General features: G+C 39.2%; 1 pseudogene; it reads right to left on the reverse strand.

Annotated features, from left to right (window-relative positions):
* The window catches only part of LOC119911917, a 24,517-nt pseudogene extending 3,210 nt beyond the window's left edge, over positions 1-21,307 (reverse strand).
* Between the last annotated feature and the right edge of the window lie 71 nt (positions 21,308-21,378).

The raw sequence follows: 21,378 nt of genomic DNA on the forward strand, positions 1-21,378 counted from the left end.
ACGTAGATAAACAACATAAATCCCAGTCTCAATGTCATGTAATGTTTGACACACATGAGTACTTATAGTACACTATATAACAGAGTACAGTGTGAAATTATCCATTCACAATAAACATGACTGTCACAACCACTGATGCAGACTTTCTCCAGCTCCAACAGGTGAAATCAGCTGAAACTGATGCTACTTCAGATTCAGGTCAGTATTTGACCATGTTTCTTTCTCAGACAGAAACACAGTTTACACAGAAGAAGATGCAGCAGTTGTTTTAATCCTACTCACCTTTAACTGACATCCAGCTCTGTGCTGACTCTTCTCCTGAGTGTTGACACTTGTAGAAACCCTCATCTGACTTCAACACTGCAGAGATGTTCAGCTCCCTTCTGCTATCATTTTGAATCAGTTTGTCATTTCGATAGAAAACACATATGAAACTAAGTTTTCTGTCCTGAACTTGCAGCTGAGACTAACAGGATCTCCCTCAGTCACAGGACGGACAGGGCTCACCAGGATAATATGTTCATCTGTAAAACAGAATATGAGGTTTCAGTCAGAGATCAGCTGCTGCAGAACTTCAGAATAACTGGATGGAGGACGATGAGAAGAGATCACAGATTAAATTGTGGAGAATCTAACTGATCCAACAATGTGCAGCACGTCCATACCAACAAAAATTGTATTCACAATCTATGCAGCCTAGAAGCAGCTAAAGAGGGCGACCCCCACGAGCTTTAAGTGGTTTTATACATCCAAAGAACTTCTGTAAAAACAGACCAGGCGTCTAATCGAGACCTGCTTTTATTTGTCAAAATGTTTACCCACACCAGTAAACGGGGTTGGCGGCTATTTGGGACTCGGCTATTCATTAAAGTTTTACGGTAAGGACAGATCAAACATAAACCCACACAAATCTTCTGTATAGCTACATCCAGTCATCGTCACAGTAAGGTGATGAAATGTGTTTCAGCCTCAGCAGGAGAGACATGTGACTGTGACTCTCTTTGGAAACAGAATGAGATAAAAACTCACTGTGACATTTGTACATGGTTAAAATCACTGTTTTATTAAATACTTACTATGTTACTGAAAACAATTAGATTTGGTGGCCAGTATAGATTTTAGGGAGTGGTTTACAAAATGGTTTAAACCTCAGGGAAACACTTGTGGTTTGACTGCAGTCGATGATAAGTCAAGTCTATGGCTTTGTTAATGGGTACATATGAAGCAGAAAGTGGATGAAACTGACACAATAATACCAGTGAGAAGGTTAAAATTTTTAGTTTTAAGGGCAAAACACACTAAAAATCTCAGCTGTGAAATATTGACATGGTCAGGAAATATTGTTTGCAGTTTTTTAAATAAAAACCAAAGATGTTTGAAGTTGGTCCAGAGCAGAAGTTTCTGGTGTGCAGTCAGTTTCTTTAAGTTAAATTATTTGGCATTACCTGTTTGATCAGCACATGACTGAATTATACTGCAGTGCAGAGGACGTCAGATTTTCTACCTGATTTCATAATATTTGTTGTGTAATAATCTTTAGGAAAAACAAATCAATGACATAAATCTTGAGCATTTTAAGTGAATGATTAAAGACAACAAAATGTAACAAAAGAGGGGAGATTTTCTTATTTTAACTTTTTTATGTACAAAGGTGTTAAATGTTGATGTTATTTACTAATGATTAAAAACTCACATTAATAATCAAGTATTATAAAATATGTTAAATCTACAGTAAATAGATAAAAGGTTTTGGTTCATAGTTAATTACTCAGATACCATGAAGCAGTAATGGGCCAAACTCTTGTCAGATTGTCAGTACATCATCCTCCTCAGTGTAAATGTACACAACATCTAATATTCAGTATGTTGAAACACATAATATGATGTTTAAAATAATTTATACAAGACAGAAAACATAATGAAACCATACTCTGTTTAGTGATGTTGACTGCGTTGCTGAACTCTCCTGATCCAGACTCACACCAGTACACTGCATCACTCTGCTGGTAACTGTTTATGCTGCATGTGGATCCAGTCATTGTGCCCCAGTAGGAGCAGTATGATGAGTATGACGGGTAGTCGTCCTCAGTAAACCTCCTCACTCTCCACTCAGTAGAGTTTCCCTCACAGCTCAGTGAGACAGAGTCAGAGGTGAAGTGTTGCACTCTGTCAGGACTCACTGTGAGAGACGCTGATGAATGAAAATCTGAAAACAACATGTAATAATGGGTCAAAGCAAACACAGAGATTTTAAGATTTAAAATGCTACAACGCAAATATTCCTTTATTGCTGAGTATTAGTGCAAACATTAAAACAAGGTGCAGTGTTTTGGTGAAACTGGTTTCTACCTTGAAAACTTGCTACAATCTGAGTTTATTTTAAATGATAAACAACCAAGTGACTACAGCTGCTGTTGTCTGTAAAGTGGGAAACTACCTACTTTCACCTGCCATCTTTCAAAGATACAGAGGTGAGTATTTCAAACTGAAACGTGCTGCATTGTCTCTCTAGACACAGTCAGTGTTTTCCTCTTATTTGTTAAAGTCGTCTCTGTTTGTTCAACTTGTCCATTAACCTGCTGATTTCTTTGGTTTGTCATAAAATGTCTCTCTTTGGTGTTTTTATGCTATCAGATGAATTAATAAAAGGAAAACAGAATAAAGTCAGAAGGAAACAAGGAAATCCTCCCAGTCCAGTATGTAAAATCACCCAGTAAAGTGGAAAGCAGAAAGTTTGTCTTGATGCTGGTGAGAGAGGAAAGATCACAAGGTCACCACAATCAATACATTTCTTCTGTTGGGGGAGCATGAATGTACACAGCCAATTATTTGTCAGTATAAGTGTTAGTTTTAAAGATACTGTATGTTGGTCACAGACAGAAAGTGGATGAACCGAGGTGAAGACAAAACATCTTGAGAGAAGCACAGACAGAAACAAACTGACCTCCAGACCAGACAAACTTTGGTTCACTGTAAGAAGTGTAATACACTGGATCTCCTCTTCCAGCTCTGCACTTATATCCTGCTGTGTGTCTGTCCATGAACGATGTAGGAATCCTGTTCAGTCCCGTTGCTGCTGCCAGGTAGCAGCTCTTGGTCGTAGGAGTAGTCTGATAGTTTGGGAACAGCCTTAAACCAGAAGAACCTCCATCCTGCAGATGGATCTTTAACTCTGCAGCTCAGAGTTACTGAGGCTCCAGGACTCAGCCAGGATGGAGACACAGTGAGGACAGACTGGGGTCTATCTGTTGGAGAGGGATTTTAAGAATAAAAACATGTAACAACCTTTAAATGAACTGAATAATATTCACTTTGAGAGAAATGTGATGTGACTCACTGTATGATACTGTTAATTTGACAGGATCACTCCAGTCTGTTGAAGACTGCTGTGCACTTTTCATTCTGCCCTTACACCTGTAGTCTCCACTCAGGGCTGAGTAAGCAGATCTAATCCTGTATTCACTGTCTTTTAAAGGTTTGTCTGAGCTGGTTGTTTCCCACTCATACTCCCACTCAGTGTCTCCTCCGTCCTTGATCTCACATCTCAGACTGATCGTCTCTCCTGAGTATATTTCAGACCAGTTTGGTTGCAGAGTCACAACAGCCCTGTTTGGGACTGATCATGATCATGAATTCATAGTGAGGATACAAAAATGACAAAATGGTAAATCTACAGCAAAATCTATTTATCAATTAATAATTATGGATTCAAAACTGTTTTTAAATTATGTTTCAAAAACAAATCAAATGTCAAACTCACTAATTTTGTTGATGCTGACTGGATCACTGTCCTCTGTGTAGTAAACTGGGTCTCCTCTTCCTCCTCTGCACCAGTAGAGTCCTCCCTGTGAGACACTGATTTGTCCATCTGAGATGAAGACAGCATCTTGTGTGTTCAGGGGTTCAGAGGTTTTCTCTCCTCTGTACCAGAAGTATTTCCAACCAGATGACGGGTTCACAGAGCAGCTCAGGGTCACACTGCCCCCTGCTGGAAAGTCTCTGCTGTCAGCTCTCAGTTCAGCCTTTGGTCTCTGTGCTGTGAAGTTTACAACAAAGATGAAAAAATGTCATTACTGTTCCTGTGAATTAACCCAATTAAAATACTTTCATGAAAAAGAATACATAATGAATTTCACCCATGGTTGGTGGTAAACTCACTGTAACATGGCCACAGAAAATACTTTACTGAATTTAATCACTGTGATCTGCACTGTAACTCTTTTATTGTGCTACTGAATGATCGCTCCTCTTAGTTTTTCTGAAGTTTAAAATCATGATATTTTCACAACGAATAAACTGTAGTAAAACGTACCCAATGGTGTCATCTGTGACTAGCACCCACTCCCTCCCCTCTGCCCTCTGTTTCTTGTGTCAGTAAAGGGGGAAGTTGCGGGCCAAAGAAATAAAAATAAATCTTGAGACTGATGCCACCAAACGTGCCAAAATAACGGATAAGTTTGCTACCGGGGCTTCAGTAGCTTCAACGTCAGCTGGACAGCGAAGCAGAGGGAGAGAGTCACCGTGACAGGGCCGAGGGACAGAGTGAGCAGGAGGGGAGTGGAGGTGAAGCGGTTAGCGTGGAATGGCTTAACAGGGACCTGCAGGGAGGATGAATAATGAACGAATATAACTTAATGAAGCATGCTGTTGTGTTTTGATTCTTTGATTTAAGATGCAGCATGTGTTGCTCAAGTTTTCAGGCTCTTTCTCAGGTTTTTTTGCGCAAATGTAGAAACTCATTCATAAAATAAAATTTCTATATAAAATGTCATTGCATAATAATTGGCTACAGAGCTACTGAATGATACATTTGTGACCTTTGACAAAACCTGTGTTTCAGTGTTGAAGAGTGAAAAAATTGAAAAAGTGTTACAACTAGGGTGGGCGATATGGCAACAAATTATTTCAGGCAGGATCACGTTTCACGATCTTATCACGATTCATTTTCTTGTTGGTTTTCAAGACTGTTTTGCAAGTTATTTGTTTAAAAGAGAAAAATAACACTACTAATCATATACAATATAGCCTGATTTAAAAGGACTGATTTATTTTGTTCTTATGAAAGAATGTGCTGTTTGCTTCTGCACATTTAAAAACACAAGGGACAGGGAGGGACTTGTTGCAGATCTTGACAATATTACCGTTTGTATCCTGGAGAAGCCATTCCATGCATTTATGGACTACCCAAGATACACAAAGAAGGAGCCCCACTCAGGCCGATAATCAGCAGCATTAACTCGGTCACCTACAACATTGCCAAACACATTTCCACCATCTTAGCTCCATTGGTGGGAAACACGCCTCACCACATCCAAAACTCTATTGACTTTGTAAACAAAGTTCGAGGACTAAAACTGGATCCAGATGAAACCATGGTATCCTATGACGTGACTTCTTTGTTCACCTGCATCCCCACCATAGAGGCAGTAGAAACCGTTAGGAAATGGCTAACACAAGACAACACCCTGGACAACAGAACTAGCCTCAGCCCTGACCAAATCTGCAAATTACTCGACCTCTGTCTAAACACCACCTATTTCCAGTACAACGGTGGATTCTACAGACAGAAGCATGGCTGTGCCATGGGCTCACCGGTATCCCCGATTGTGGCAAACATCTACATGGAAGAAGTGGAGAATAAATCCCCCAACTCCTTCAGAGGAACAGCACCGAGCCACTGGTACAGATATGTGGACGACACCTGGGTCAAAATTAAAAGCCAGGAAGTGCAAAGCCTTCACAGAACACATCAACTCTGTGGACAGTAACATCAAGTTCACACGAGAAGATGTTCACAACAACAGTTTGGCCTTCCTGGACTGCGCTGTACACATTGAAGAGGACAGGAGCCTGCAGATTGGTGTTTACAGAAAACCCACACACACAGACCAATACCTACTCTTCAATTCACACCACCCACTGGAGCACAAGCTAGGGGTCATGAGAACACTGCACCACAGAGCGGAAAACATACCAACAAGCGCCCAAGCCAGAGAGAAGGAACAGAACCACCTGAAGGGGGCACTTACAGCCTGTGGATACCCTAAATGGACCTTTGTGAAAACAGCCACAAGATCCAAGAAGAACAAAACTACAGGGGAGGAGGAAAAGAAGGTCAAACGCAACAACATTGTGATTCCATACGTTTCTGGAGTATCAGAGAAACTCAGGAGGATTTTTAACAAACATAACATCCCTGTGTTTTTAAACCCAAGAACACACTAAGACAGATGCTGGTACACCCCAAAGACTGCACACCCAAACACAAGAAAAGCAATCTAGTGTATGCGGTCCAATGCAGTGAGGAATGCACAGACCTGTATATTGGGGAGACTAAACAACCACTACACAAACTCATGGCTCAACACAGAAGGGCCAACTCCTCAGGTCAAGACTCTGCAGTCTACTCACATCTGAAGGACAGAGGACACTCGTTTGAGGACCACCAGGTGCACATTTTAGACAGAGAAGATGGATGGTTTGAAAGAGGTGTCAAGGAAGCCATCTACACCAGGGTTGAGAAGCCGTCATTGAACAGGGGAGGGGGTCTACGCCACCACTTATCCTCCACTTACAATGCTGTCCTTTCATCACTTCCCAGGAAACTCAACAAACGTAACCTATTGACCTCAGGTGAAGATACCAACGATGGTCGTTCAGTCTTGGCCACAGGTAGTCTTAACGACTGTAAAACACAAAACTCTCCCCTGGTGCTCCCAGTCCGGGCTGAGTCAGCTATGACCACTAAGCTAACTGAGCTAATTATATAACAGCAGCTAGTTAGCCACGGTCACCGGTAACTATAGCAACAAGTAACTTTCTGTTCATCAGCAAACTCCGTAAATCCCAGAGAGTTAAGGCAGAGCAGCGGGGCACACGGGGAACTTTGATGTTTACGAGGCCCAACAGTTACAGTGTTTCCTTTGTAGACAGCGGAGGACGCAGGCAGCTGACTTGCGATGTTGAACTGCGTGTATGAGCCACAGAAACTGAGCGCGATCTCTCTGAAAAGGCAGATCGTGGAAACAGCGGCGCCACCAGAAACTTTGGGCCCATGACAAAAGATGTAATTGGCCCCCTCTGCGTAGCTGTTGTCACCACATCTCTAGGACCTAACTGTCCCGTCAAAAGCTTTACATAACTCGAGTTAAAGGCTTGCAACTGTCTTGTTTCTTGTAGTTCAACACTAGTGCTGGCACAATATTTACTGCTGGTGATTTGTACATGCAAGTCTGCAAACAGTATGCAGTTCACTATTTGATGCAAGATTAAAAGCCACCATAAAAATGTCCTTATGGCAATCTTTGAACGGTCATTTAACAGCCATAAGTAAATCTAAATTAATCAAACTGGATTTTTTAAATATTGTCTGTAAATTACAGGTAAGCTACTCACTGTTTCCAACTGTCCAGCATCCAGTACAGACAGGAGGTTGTTTTTATTTTATCTCATAATGATCATTATGTGAGAAAATAATTTGTGTCTGAATTTCTGTCATTAATAAATATTTCATTTTCTTTTTATTATGATAGAAAGAGCAAGAGAGACAGAGAAATCCCCACAGACTCCCTGGCATGATGCTAACTGGCCTGTCATTCACACAGTGCTGCTCACCTTCTTCACTGGGACAGGGAGGCTACAGTTATGGGGAGACTGGGCTGCTGCTGACTCATCTGTTGTTAGTCTGCTAAAAGGGGCAGGGACAATGATTCAATATGAATCTTTTGCTAAACGTTTCCCTGCACACTGATTAAATGCTGATGAAATGAAGGCTAACACTAGTCTGCAGCTAGCTAGATTATTTCACTGTGGACATCAAGCCAACAGGTTAATATAACTCACAGACTAAAGGCTGCCAACCTTTCTTAGTGAAAAACTGGGTTACAGATTGACATCCTTTCTTTTGTCTTTCCTCTCTTTCCTTTTTTGAAAACCAGATTTTGGTTTATTAGGCAACATTGTGATCACTGTGTTTCTGGCACATCTAAACACTAATCACAGTGCGCTGAGGCAGGACCGAACCATTTCATGCAGATACAGGGGGGTGGTCGGTCAATATGGATGTTTACTTTTTGGTCACCCAGGTCAAAAAGAAGTGCTCTTAAAGGCACAGAAAATATACTTCACATAGTATGCTTATAGTACATTCATACTTCTAACATGCTTACTACAAGTATATTAAAGATATATTCTCCTGAGCTTTAACATAGTTCTCAAAAGTATCCTTATAAATTGGTAATAAATATATACTTAAACTGTTAATAAATATGCTTAAATAAAAGTATATTTTTTACAATATTTTAGTCTATTTATTAAAAATATATCCGCTTCACGAAAGTTAACGTGTGAACTGTTGTTGAGAGGGCAGCTATTTTTGGCCAGAAATCATTTTGTTTCTCAGGTTTCCTTTGTTTTACTTTACCGAGTCGGACTTGGCGAAGGTGGACACCACAGACATAATAAGAAAAGAAGTCAGAAGAGAAGAGGTGTGACTGGCAAGTTACAAGCAGGAGACGACAGACGCAGATAAAATTGTCTTTCTTAGTAAGTTAAGTTTATTATTGTTAGCAAGACAACACAATTGTGTAAGTTAACTAAAGTTGAGCTCAAAATATTTTCCTTGGTGGATAACTCTGGTGTGCATTAGCTAATGCTAGCACGTGGATTAATATATGTGTTAGCTAACGTTAGTTAGCATTTTAATAGCTTCATAATCGAGACAGCAACTTTCGTCTGTCTTATAAACAGTGTTGGGAGTAACACGTTACAAAAGTAACGCAATTAACGTTACAGTGATGTATTGCTTTTTGCTGTACGGCAGTTTTTAATGTTACTAAAATTTCTGGAACAATCAACTATCTCAGTATGGAAAAAAAAAAAAAAACACTATCTCAGTAACCTGTTGCTGGAATTTGATGCATGAGATTTTAATAATGTGCATGAGTGTGTATGAGCACTGTTAAAATGCCCAGTGAGGTCTTTATCAGAGTAATAAATGCAACTAATATGTTGCTGTCTGTGTGCTAAAGGTTCACATTTTTATAATCTACCTTAATACTCACATGTCCATGTTTACAGTAAGTTATTGGTCACTGTAATCATTATTCCTGCCCATATAGTCTGTAAAGACATCACCACAGTCATTTTGTATAAATTCATTCTAAAGTTTAGCTGAAGCTACTATGAATCATCAGCTAAGCATCTGTGCTAGACTATTCAAAAGTGGATATCTTCTAAAGGTACACTGTTTTTTAGAGATTTCACTTCACTGCAACCATGGAGGGGGAATTATTACAGTGACCAATAACTCAGTTATAACAGCAATGTTAAAGTGTACACGTGTATGTGAGAATTGTTTTAAGATGCGCTTGAAATAATGTTTTTATGTACCACACGATATAATAGCATGTGATTTTATGTAAAATACTGCTCAACTTTATGTCCAATTGTATGGTCATAGATCCTGTATTCAACCTTTAAAAGTTTAACCTTTGCCAACTTTAACCAACTTAATACTAAACCCAGATTTGGAACTTTCTGCCTTAGCTCAAATAAAAAAAAATTTAAATAAAGAATAATAATGAAGATTTGCTATAATAATAGAATTACAGTGTTTATAATGATACGCAAATGAAGAACTAAACTAGGTGGAAGTACTGGCCTAAATGAATATTTATTATATCTCATTTGCAACTGCATTTCTTTGCTTTAGAGCTTCCTGGGATCGTTGCCTCACTCAGATGGCTCAGAGGCCACAAATATCTCAAAGGACCAGCTGGACCCTCACAAGCTTGATGTGCTCATAGGTATGTCTGGCTCCTGCACACATCACTGTTTTTGCTCTCACTACATGTCAATGGGGTCAGACTAAATAAACAAATATTCTTGTGAAAAAATAATTTTATTTAAAATATTGTTATACATTAAGTAATTGGCTACTTTTGTACTTCACAAATTGACTGCTGTGTTAATGCGAAATAACATGTAGACAGAACAGTTGTTAAGCAAATCTGAATGTTTGTGTTATTTGTTGTACCTGTTTAATAACATTTTATCATATGCAGCTCCTTGGCTGAATGCACAGTAGTGTTTATGTAATGTTTTTGATTATGTTGTAATGGAAGAACTGAGCATTAACTGGGAGGGGTCCCTTGTGAAAAAAACCATTTCACCTCAGTGTTTCCCACACATAGGCTTTACCTGGGCAGCCGCCCAGGTAGATTAACAGCAGCCTGTTGTGTTTGTGTAGGACTCAATAACCACACCATGTAGCTTCGTTCGTGCTGCGTTTTACTCCACTGCCGCCAACCTTACATTTTCATCTTTTGCCGTAAATCACTGCTGTAAGCCTTAAAACAGTAACAGTAAAACATCACAGTAACCTGTCACAGACTTACAACATAACAGAGTCCAACAGGACACAATACTGAACGTTTTCAGACATAACACAGCCCAAGTAAATTTGGCGACCCATTTTAATTGCAGTGCTGCACAGCACATATTCGCTCCCCTCACTGGGTCGCTCCCTCTCTCTCTCCTGCATGCAAACTACCCATCTGTGAATTGAATGGTTGGTATCATGAACACCACTGCACACTTTAAAAAAGTTATTAGCGAGCATGTAAGGAGCCTAGCCAATCAGGATAGCTATGTTAACTTTAGAATGGGCCTACAGCTGTCGAAGATAGCACGCTATTCATAACTGGTAGTCAATAGGTGCGTTCGAGATGACTGCGGCTGACTTTCGCCGATTTGATAGGCTAGTTTAATGTGAGATGCAGGGGACTGCAAAAAAACAGCGCCGTCAGACACAATCTACCTCCGGTAGATTACTGTGAGCTTAGAACAATGATCAGGCAAAAGTGGTTGCAACTTTGTGCAGCCAGAGACAAACAACCGGGTGCGCCAGAACTGCGCCTGCCACCGCCTTGCTCCCACAAGGTAAAGTTATGTCATGGTGATGTGACATGGTGACGTTTTGCAGCGCCAGGTGTGCCTGCCGAGAATTAGACGCATCTCGCGTGTGGTAACGTCCTTTTATGCTGAGAAAAGAGGTGGATGCAAATCTCGGAAGGTAAATTAGCCTACATCATCTGTTCTGCCAAATTATGCATCCACCTGTATAGGACCTTTTAAGACTCTTTGCTGTGCTCATTGATCAACTGTGGTTATCACCACATATTTATAGCTAAATCTCAAGGAATGCTGCTTCTACTAACTGTAGCTAATAAAATATCAACAGGTCTAAACTACTCTAAACGTTCATGAAATATTTCGAATCATTTACCCCACAAAGAAAATTATAGCGTTTAAAAGCAGTATTTGTATCACCTGCTAAAGTCATTCTGTGGGAAACACTGCACCTGAACCTAAACAGTTAGACATGATGTCATATTGTGTTTCAGCAACTTCAAACAAAATAAAAAATCTGACAGTGGTTGTTAATTAGTTACAGGTAATATTGCTTTGATATAGTGTAGTGGGGTTCTCTTCCAAACTCCTCAAAAGAGGAAAAACACAGGCGTAGTCGAAAAATAGTGGCGTGATTTTTATTATGCCGGGCTCCAAAGTGAAAACTTGCATAAAGAAAACAAAACAAAAAAAATAACTAGTTGAAAAAAAATTAATAACTTACTCAATAATAAAGTTACACAAAAACACAAAATACAAATCACTAGTTACCTCCTCTGTAACCAGGCCAAGACTGCCCTCACAGGCCCAAAGCTGCGACTTTTAAAGACAGTAGCCCTCCCACTAGGCTTAACAATTATTTACGCAGTATAATAAATAGATTTTACTACCTTCAGAAAAGGATTTATATCTATTACACTTCGACATATTTTCAACAATAATTATATCCATTTCCACCAACATTTTCCTTCCCCTGGAACAGTTATCTACATCAAATTATTACTACAACCAAAAACCATAATTTTGCAGTTCACATGACCATGCAAGCGCGCGAGAACATGCTATTTAAAAGACGGAAATGTTACGCTCCCGTTTTGCCAAACTGGATGGGAAACAGAGCAGCGATGCATCTCAACACATAGTGTTTGATGTTTGTTTAAATATATGCTTAAAGAAGAGTAGAACTACCAAGTGTGCACCCTTGATCGCGCTACTTAAACAGTAGAAGAAAAATGCATAATAGCGAGGTTTATGACCGGCTTAATTGAGGCTGGAAGGGAGCGGGGAGTGTGTGTGTGTGTGTGTGTGTGCGCGTCCCACACTATATGTGCCGCTCCGTCACATATAGACAAAATATTTCCTTTTCCCTTCCACAGATGCTGTGTGATAAAGCAGTTTCCAAATCCTATAGTGTCTGCAGTTGCAGAAAAAGCAACGAGTCCTACTCAAAGATAATAACCGACCCTCCACTCCAAGGATAAGGATTGTGCCATTTTTCAGTTTCAGTTTGGTTCCACTATTTATACTGTATGCTTGTGACGGAGTACCTTCACTACAGCTGAGTAAGCGCTTGGACTGCCATACTAAACGAGTCTGGCTCTTTGGCGTTGCTGTCAAAGTTGCATGTTTGATACCCTGTAGAGCTGTGTTTGAATCTGGGTAGGCTGACTGCTCTCACCTTTGGCTGCATATGGTGTCAGAAGTAGGATGGCTTGCTGTAGGGTCATCTGAGCCGGGCCCAGAATCCGAACTGTATGAGGGACCCCCATGGGTAACATTAATGATGGGATTTGTATAGTGTCACAGAAAAACTGGTCTCATTTTACTGATTTATATTTTATTTGAAGGTGTTTTGGTCAAGATGTGATACATGCTGCTGTACCTTTTAATGTACAGGAATTTATTTTTGTAATGTAAACAAAATTTAAGTTTTTTAGTTGTCTGTATGTGTGTGTGTTGTAAAATACTTTTTTTTTCTACTGATTTTTTTTATTATGCTAAAGGGGCATTTTGCAAGATATTTGTAATGCATTAATATTATTCTCATACTTAATTGTTTCATAATTAGCTTCCCAAGATATTAATAGTGGCTCTTGGAGTTTACTAGTAATAAATTACTAATATGCTAAAATGCTAATAAAAATGTTCAGGGAACACATTTAAAATATATTTAAACTGTTCTTCAATTATAGCACAAAAGGGTATTTTAAGTTAAATTTCAAAAAGTATATTTAAATTACACTAAAGGTACTTAAAATAGGTCCATTTTAACACAACTAAGTATATTAAAATATATTGAAATTATCTTAAAGTTGACTTTAAGTATTTCTAAAATGACACTTAACATACTTTAAGTTGTTCGAAAATAGCACATTTAATAAACACTTAGTATAGTACAATTAAAATATGATAAGTACATCCAAAAAAAGTGCTACTTAAGTATATTTCTTTTTTACTTGGGGCAATGGGGATATTTAACTTCTGTTGCCAAAAACAAAGAGATCATTAATTGTATTATTATATTTAAAATACTAAATGATGATGGTTTATATAAATATAATTTGATATTAGTTTTTACCTATTTTTGGGGCCCCTGTCAGTCAGGGGCCCTTGGAATTGTCCTAACATTTCCCCACTATATGGCCCCTGCATGGAGACATTTTAATCGTTCACAATCAAATATCGTAATATTTCCCAACTCTAGTTACAAACATCCCCTTTACATAAAATCAAGAAAGTCCCTAATTGTAATATTTTACAGAGTGCTCTATGTGGTCTGGGACCACCCAGCCTGCACTCCAGGGTTACCAGCACTAATTTGTCAGCACTGTGACCAGCACTCCTCATTCACATGTTGTTCACGTGTTGCCATGTGTATCAGCACTCAATCTTTCCATACTCCGTCTCAGCAGCAGAGCGTGTAGCCTGCCCCACGTTAATGACTTATTTTTAATATGTCCTTTTTGTGATGCTACTACCTTCTTCACAGCTCTCTGTGAAACAGTTTTGTTCCATAGTCTGTAAGACTGCACATCCCACTGGGAGCATTTCAGAATAAGATCATTTTGCCTACCTGATTTTACTGACATGTTTAGATTTAGTTGATTTGGTGATTAGTGTTTGCTTTGCTAGTGTGTGCTCCTACAATGGTTAAGAAGGCTAGTTAAATGGTTTCTTTTTTGTCTGTTTTAACTGTGTTTGAGTCTGCACAGGTTGTTTTATTTTGAAAATCAACTGGATTCTTTATGTCGTTTCTGTTTCCGACTTCCTGCCCGGTTCATCTGCTCTTTGCTGCTTGACGCAGCTTCTCTTAAAAATAGACTGGCTGCCTATTCTCCACAGAGCAGAGCGCAGAGACGCTTCTGGGACGCACTGCAAGGCTTCTGGTGTGAGCACAAGCATCGACTAGAATGGCCAGACTCTGAAGCCGCGCCGCAGACGGGCTCAGTGGACTTTCAGAGCGAGTCCAACATCATGTAGCAGGTAGCAGGTGGGCCCCACTGTGCTGAGAGTCTAGCTCCGCCCCGAGTAACTGCCCAACATTGTGTGAATACATCAAATTTTACTACATCTCGAATGCTACACACACACAAAACAACAACACACAGTTTGTCGCTGAGTTGGGTGATAGTTCAAATCACAACATCTTCACAATGAATCAGTGCAGTCCAACTTACCCGACACTCTCAGCATGAAGAGATCACTCCACTCTGTTGAATATAATTTCTTTTTGTGTTCACCCATACACCAGTAGTTCCCACCACTGTAAACAGTAGCGCTGATAACTCCGTATGTGTGTTTGTCACTGTGTCTGAGCGGGGTGTTAACCACTTATACTCCCACTCAGTGTCTCCTCCGTCCTTGATCTCACATCTCAGAGTGATCTTCTCTCCATAGTATATCTCAGGCCAGCTGGTTTGCAGAGTCACAACAGCCCTGTTTGTGACTGTCCATGATCAAAAGGCCCCAAACACAAAAATTAGAAAAGGTTTAACATTAAACACAATGTTTTAGTGTTAATCATTCTTCAGTCTTAATCATTACACCTAAACACACAATGTATTATTTCTGCATTTGTTTTTCCACATCATATTGAAAATAGCCTTTTTGTTCTTTACCGACTGGATCACTGTCCTCTGTGTAGTAAACTGGGTCTCCTCTTCCTCCTCTGCACCAGTAGAGTCCTCCCTGTGAGACACTGATTTGTCCATCTGAGATGAAGGCAGCATCTTGTGTGTTCAGGGGTTCAGAGGTTTTCTCTCCTCTGTACCAGAAGTATTTCCAACCAGATGACGGGTTCACAGAGCAGCTCAGGGTCACACTGCCCCCTGCTGGAATAGTTCTCCTGTCAGCACTCAGTTGGGCCTTTGGTTTCTGTGCTGTTTGATTTAGAACAAAGACATAAAAAAGGAAATGAATCACTGTCTCTCAGATTTTGTCCAATTTAAATAGTGTAGCAAGGCAAGAAATACTCAAATTAAGAGACTTGTTGAATTAAGAGATGTGTTGCTGAAGTCTTCAGACTCTTTTGCATCCTGTTTTGCAGAAGGCTAGAAACTGCCCAGACGATCGATTTTCGCCTCAAATGCAAATGAGAAATCATGGGCGATCAAATTATTTTGTCACCCTATGCATGCCAGACACCTTCGTGTGCTAGGAGGCTCAAGTAGCATCTCAAACCGACCACACCAAACACACATCAAACTCTAAGCATCTACACAAACTTACATCACAACATAAATCACTCTGTAATCACTGTACATGGCTGCACAAGTTGCCTTCCACATATCTCTCCTCTCATCCCACACCGCAGTCCGACCACTCTAAAGAAAGCTTAGCTTCATCTCTGTTCAGTTGTGTAACTCAAATCATTCAACTGACATAGTTATTAGGCGACTAATAATAACAAGAAACACACCAATATACATTTACAGTTACAACTGCTGACTTAACTTTGTTGTTTTAGCTGTATTCAGTCCAAAAACAGCAGTTTTTCTGTGTCAATAGAGACCTTCCTCACCATCTTGGTGATCAATGAGCTCTTTAGGTTTTGTTTCTCTCGTCAGATTGAAGGAGAGAAGAGGAGCTGCTTTGGGGGAGACGGTCTTTATTGGTCTCTACTGGCCCATAGGAGCTACACAGATATGCAGAATACCAATCGATTTGTCTGCTCAATACGAAGAGAAAGAGCCCATTTAGCCCTGCAGGATGTTCAACGTGTGCGCCTGTAAAGAACGGGAGCACTTTTGGTCGCAGGAATGTTGATCAATATTCACTGTTTTTAATCAATATTTCAATGTTTTGGGAGCTTTATGTTATTTGGAACATGGTTGTGGGGGGGGTAGTGTTTTGAAGAAAACTCCCAATAAAAGTGAACATATAAACAGTAAATATGCCCAAAACATGGACATTCACCTGGTATATTTTTGAAAAATTGTGTAATAACTGTTGCATATTAGTTTCTTTTCATCAAATTTACATTTACAGGTATATTCTAGGTGTATTAGAATAAATTCAGTTGCATTATAATCAGTTGGATGATGGTTTTGATGGTTTATTGCATAAAAAATATAGCTTTTTATCAGGCGAGGATGAAAATATCATATTTTCCTTTATTGCATCTCCATTTACTCTTTAATAGAAAAGGTTTGTTTACAGTTGATCCATATTTCTTAGCTTCTGACCTGTTAAAAGAGACAAGGATTATACATCTCTGTCTAATGGTTGAGGAGTTATTACTGATTTATTTTCGGTATGTTATTTTAGGTGTTTTTCCTGGAAATATGTTGCAGTTATCTTAATAAAACAAAATAAATATATAAAAAAGCAATTACATGTTAATATTATGCTGCACTACTGAATGCTACATTTGTGCCCTTAGATAAATCCTAAATTTAAGTGTTGAAGAGTGAAGTTTAACACTTTCACTGTGTTTTTTCTGGAAGACAACTGTATCATACATCCAATCTACTGATCTATTATCTGGACCAACTGATCCTTTGCAGGGTCACAGGGAGCTGGAGTCTATCCCAGCTCACATTGTGTGACAGCAGAGGTAAACCTGGACAGACTGTCAGTCAACACAATCATTCACACTAACACCTACAGGCAATGTAGACTCGCCAATTAGGAGATTAATCTGAACTAACATAACCTGTGAGTTAACTCAACCAGTTGGCCAAAGGTTAGGTTCACACCCAGAACCTTCTTGCTGTGGTGAACAGTGTTAAACTGCACCATCGTTACACCTATAAGTTACTTGATATTCGTTGTTCATTCCTGTACATTTCCCTGTGAATGATTATATTTTAAAAGCTGCAATACTCTGATTACTGGCTCCTTTTCACTTATTGTGTTCCCACATTAAAAAACAAACATCATTTGTTACTGTGTGACCTGAAGAGAGCGACATAATTGTTGAAGAAATAAGAGTTTTCTGTTGCGTTATTTAGTTTATTTTTCATTACAGATGACAGACGGTCCAACTTACAAGATACTGTCAGTGTGATGACATCACTCCACTCTGTTGAGGAATATGAGTCTCTTCTACCCTTACAGCTGTAGTCTCCACTGTGGGACACAGTAGCACTGCTGATCCTGTATTCATTGTCTGTTGGAGGTCTGTTTAATTTGGCTGGTGTCCATTCATACTCCCACTCTGTGTCTCCACCATCCTGGATCTCACATCTGAGAGTGATCGTCTCTCCACTGAATATCTGAGGCCAGTTGGGTTGCAAGATCACAGAGACCTTATTGGAAACTGTTCACAGAAAAAATATCTAGTTAGGATTCTAATAGAAATATAAAATTTAATGAAAAACATAATGGTACGTAGAGATGTTTCTATTGGTAATCATCTTAATTATCCCCTAGCAACATTTTAATTTAGAAACGTTTCATAAACATTACAAAAACAGATCATCCGACATCAATAACCCTGTAAATGTAGAGGAGATGCAGCACTTTTTCCTTGTGAGAGTTCCTAGCCACCTCAATACCTTTTGTTCACAACTACAGTAGGAGTAGAAGTCACCTCAAAAAAGATGATTTCCATCCAACACAGAATGGGAGCAAATAAGATCTGGCGTCACTGACTCTTCAAATTGTGAAATATGTTTAACAAAATAATATAGAAGCTACTCCACCTATTAAACATCTAGATTAAAACAAAAACATTCAGCTGCTGAGAAACATTTAGCAGAATAATGTTCAACGTCAAAGGGGGAAAGTAGTACCATAAATACTGCAATTAGCTGTGAACTAAAATGGCTTTCTTCCACATCTTACTTACTGTTTAAGAACTTAGAGAATGGAGGTTGTTTTATTCAGAGAAAATGACTAAACTCACCAGTTTCCTGAATGGTGACTGCATCACTTTCAGGTGTAAAGACACCTTCTTCACTTCTCCATCCTCTGCAGGTGTATTTGCCTCCATGTGAGATAACTCTGTCTGATTCATTAACTTCAGTAGAGTCGGAGGTCAGTCTGTACCATAGATATCTGAAGCCAGCAGGTTTCTCCACAGAGCAGCTCAGCGTCACACTGCCCCCCGCTGGTATGATTGTGTTTCCTGCTGTCAGTGTGACCTCACGTCTAGGTGCTGTTTAGGAAAATCAAACAGGAAAAAAATAATGGACATCACATCAAAATGTTTCTACATTTTAAAGCACCATGGAAACGCTTTTTTTCACATTATGTAAAACCTAATGAATCTCACAGGTCTGCAGCCTCATGAGTGGTGGCAGAGAGAGATGAACACAATGCAGCTGAAGAAAACACAAAGAGACAGAACACAAGAAGGTCTTCAGTCGAAAACCTCCACTGTGTTGCAGCATTTCTCTGTTTGCTTGTGTTTTCTGTATTTGCAGCATCGTGCTCTCTCTGCCACATGTACAAAGACCTGCTTGAAATTAGAGACTTCAGTATGTTTAGTGATTGGTTAGGTGAAGGCAGAGGAAAGATTCACTTGTTGCTGTTCAGCACTTGCTTTGTAGTATTTAAGAAGTATGAATACTTTATGTAGTATTCACTGTAGGACAAAACAAATCTGAATGAAGAGAGTGAACTGCAGCTGAAAGCTCAGAAAAGCTGATGTTTGAGTTTAGATTCTGTTTTATTCTTTCTGTAGCATTTTAAATAATAATGCTGTTTTTTCATCACAGCTACTCACCTTCAACTTTCAGTTCTCTTTCTTCAGATTCTGCCCCATCATCAAATTTACACGTGTAAGTTCCCCCATCTGACACTGACACTGGATTAATGGTCACTTCCACTAAACTGAGTGAAGGATGGTTTGTTTCCATTTTAAGAGGTGATCCGTCTTTGATAAAGGAAGCTTTCATCTCATTTTCTGGAGTACGATGCCTACAGCGCAGAGTCACTGAGTCTCCTTCAAACAAAGTGAAATCAGGAACTTCAAGGATTGCAACAGCACCTGTGTAACAGAGGAAGATCATTTATTTATTAATAAGCTCAATCAAATGATCAAACTTTATCTGACAACATGTGAGTGATTTAAAAGTGATTTATCACCACTAAATATCATGTTTCAGTCACACTTAATTATTAATGATAGGTAGTAAGTACATTTACCAATTTCTTATAAACAGCTCCAAGCTTAATGTTACCTGCTCGCTACATTACAGTAACAGTTATAACAATAATACTGATTATGCAGAAAAAATAGAGGATGGGTTACATGTTACACAAGTCCTTTATTTGGCTTTTCAGATGGTTGTTGTAAAATGTAAACTACAATTTATATGAATCTCTTGATGAACAGCTAAACTCTGCCCTTTGTTTCTTATCTTTGTGATTGTTGGTCATTTAAAGTAGGCCGTTCTCATCAACACAGCTCATAAATAAATGTTATTGGTGCAGCTAAACTTGGTGGTAGTGACAACAACTTTACAGAACTGCTGGATCCAGTTAGAGTGATTTTATTACTCGTACATACATACAGGGCACACTGGCTCCCTGAACGATTTGATGAGGATGAAAATGATGTGAATCTTATGTTATCTCCTTCACAGTAACGACATCTCACTCCAACTGAACGTCTCCAACAGAGTTCAGAGACAAAGGAGCATTGAAGCTGTTCTGAAGGTTTGTCCCAAAACCTCACTGAGACACTTTAGGTTGATTTATCATTTGTGACCATCTGTATGTGAAGCATTCAACAATTTCTGACTTCAGCAGAGGTAACACCAAAAAACACACTGTGGCAGCCAGCACACCATGTCACTGCCCAAAATGAGGAAGAGGATTTGAAGAGCAGGCGACCTTTAACTGCCTCCAGAGTAATTATATAAACTCATTATTATTGAAATATTTGGTCAGACTGTTGTAACTGACTGCATCACCTGTTGGTCCTGTCCCCACAGAGTCGTCAGCGCTCCTCTCTTGATCATCATCCTGCCCTGTTAAGATGATCAGATGAGTGTGTGAAAAGAAAATGCATCTGTATGAAGAACAGACTCTACAGTAAATATACAGTTTGACATCAGGGTCGGGACAAATTCAGGTCTCCCTACATAAATATGCATATAAAAACTCATGGGCAGTAATATAGACATTTCATAAATTGTATTGATCCGTGGAGTAAAATGATACGTACGTGGAAACACAAGCACAACAAGAGAATGTGATTAAGAGTCAATATGTAAAAACTAGAAAAAAGACAATAGGTCACCTTCAGCGTGTCCGTAGAGGAGTGTATTCAGCACTAAAATAAAGATTAAACTTCATCAGACAAAAAGCAAAGGCATTTAAATCCAGCTGGAGTTTCATCAGAGGCAACTATTGATTATCAATCAACAGGATCACACATTTCTGTGATGATATTCTGTTAGTTGGTACAGAGGTAAGTTAAATTCAAAGGCTTTATACAATATATAACAATAACAATACCTCAGACCATAATCTGAACATGCATTGTGCAAAACATTAGTGCAAAAAGAACTAGTGCAGTAGTGTATTTAACAGTCCTGCACTCTGAACCAAGTCAAATCAGAAACCAAGATCATGTCTACTAAACTACCATGTTGATAAAACATGAGTTTGCTTCTGAAAGTCTCAACATTGTAAAGTCAGTGATGTACTCACAGAATAACCCCAGCACACAGAGCAAAGTGTGCCCCATCTTCACATCCAGCACGGACACTGTCGCTCTGCTGCTGACAAATGTTTCTACTTTGCATTAATAATGATGCAGCAGGAAGAGAGAAGTTACATTTCATTTAAATATGAGAGCACATTTTTTCTTTACCTTCTCCTTCTGAGTACAGCCTGTCTGTTCTTCCTTCCCTTTTACACAAAGCTCCGACATCTGCAGTGGTTTCGACCACAGCAAACTTTGAAATGTTTACACTTCCTGCCTGCAAAAGTTTGTTCCTGGTCCCTAAAAAATGATAAAGTAAAAAATTACATAAACAATAAGTAATTATTTCACAGCCATTAAACACAAGA

The sequence above is a fragment of the Micropterus salmoides genome, unplaced genomic scaffold (genome assembly GCF_014851395.1).
Source record: "Micropterus salmoides isolate LMB-PRFRI ecotype aquatic unplaced genomic scaffold, ASM1485139v1 Ms_hic_scaffold_2, whole genome shotgun sequence".
NCBI classification, from domain to species: Eukaryota; Metazoa; Chordata; class Actinopteri; order Centrarchiformes; family Centrarchidae; genus Micropterus; species Micropterus salmoides.